The sequence below is a fragment of the Otolemur garnettii genome, unplaced genomic scaffold (genome assembly GCF_000181295.1).
Source record: "Otolemur garnettii isolate 467f Iridium unplaced genomic scaffold, OtoGar3 scaffold00155, whole genome shotgun sequence".
Classification (NCBI taxonomy): domain Eukaryota; kingdom Metazoa; phylum Chordata; class Mammalia; order Primates; family Galagidae; genus Otolemur; species Otolemur garnettii.
In genome coordinates this window covers 400,958-401,899 of record NW_003852550.1, presented here as the reverse complement: position 1 = coordinate 401,899, position 942 = coordinate 400,958, and the positions used below count along the sequence as shown (strand labels likewise).

Here is a 942-nt window from a genome sequence, read left to right as displayed (position 1 = left end):
GTTGCAGCCATCATTGTTTGGCGGGTCCGGGCTGGGGATTCGAACCCGCCACCTTAGGTGTACGTGGCTGGCGCCTTAGCCGGTTGAGCTATAGGTGCCGAGCCAAATCTCAAGATTTTAAAAGCTTTATTATTTTGGTATGCCAGATGAATACTATTTTGTAAAAAATAAAAGGAATAATATACAAAATGGCAAAGTATGAAACTATACATTACCAGCAAATAATATACCCTTTGTTTTGCAATAAAAGTTCCATATTTGTAGGTTTTAATTTATTTAATCTTTGAAAAAATGACATCTTAGTTTCTCTAACTTGAAACTAATGTGTAAATATAAAAAATAAACCAAGGTAAATGACCTCAATTGTTTGTCTTCTAACATCAGTACTTAAACAGTAGTGGTATCACAAATTTTCATTCCCTTACTGAACTACTCTCCTCTTGCCATACACTCTTCCTCATTTATACTGCTTATAACATTTCAACTATACTGTTATTTTTCCGGATCCCTACTTAACACTTTGTCCTATTCAATCGTTTCTCTGCTCCATTCTTTCCTCAACTACATTTTGGTCCATTTCCTCTCCCTTTTATCACATTTTTTTTTACTGTTTATTGTCATTCATCTTTCATTTTACTATAATTTGTTTATCTTATATTTCGGTCACCCCATTAGACTATTTTTAAGGGTAGAACTGTATATTACTTATCTTTGTTTCTCCTGTGCTTAGCATGATTTACAGAACTGCCTTTTTTTCCCTTCAAAAGATCATTAATCACCTTTATATTCTGTTTCTATGAGATTGACTTTTTAAGATTGTTAGCACATGTAAGTGACATCACACAGTATTTGTCTTTCTGTGTCTGGCTTATTTCACTTTGTGTAATTTTGGCTCATTTCACTTAGTGTAATGTCTTCAAGAATCTTTTTTTTTTTTTTTTT

General features: G+C 32.8%; 1 protein-coding gene across 1 annotated transcript in view; it reads right to left on the bottom strand.

Annotated features, from left to right (window-relative positions):
* The window catches only part of CUNHXorf57 (chromosome unknown CXorf57 homolog), a 92,573-nt gene that overhangs the window by 70,730 nt on the left and 20,901 nt on the right, over positions 1 to 942 (bottom strand). The gene's annotated exons all lie outside the window — the stretch shown is intronic.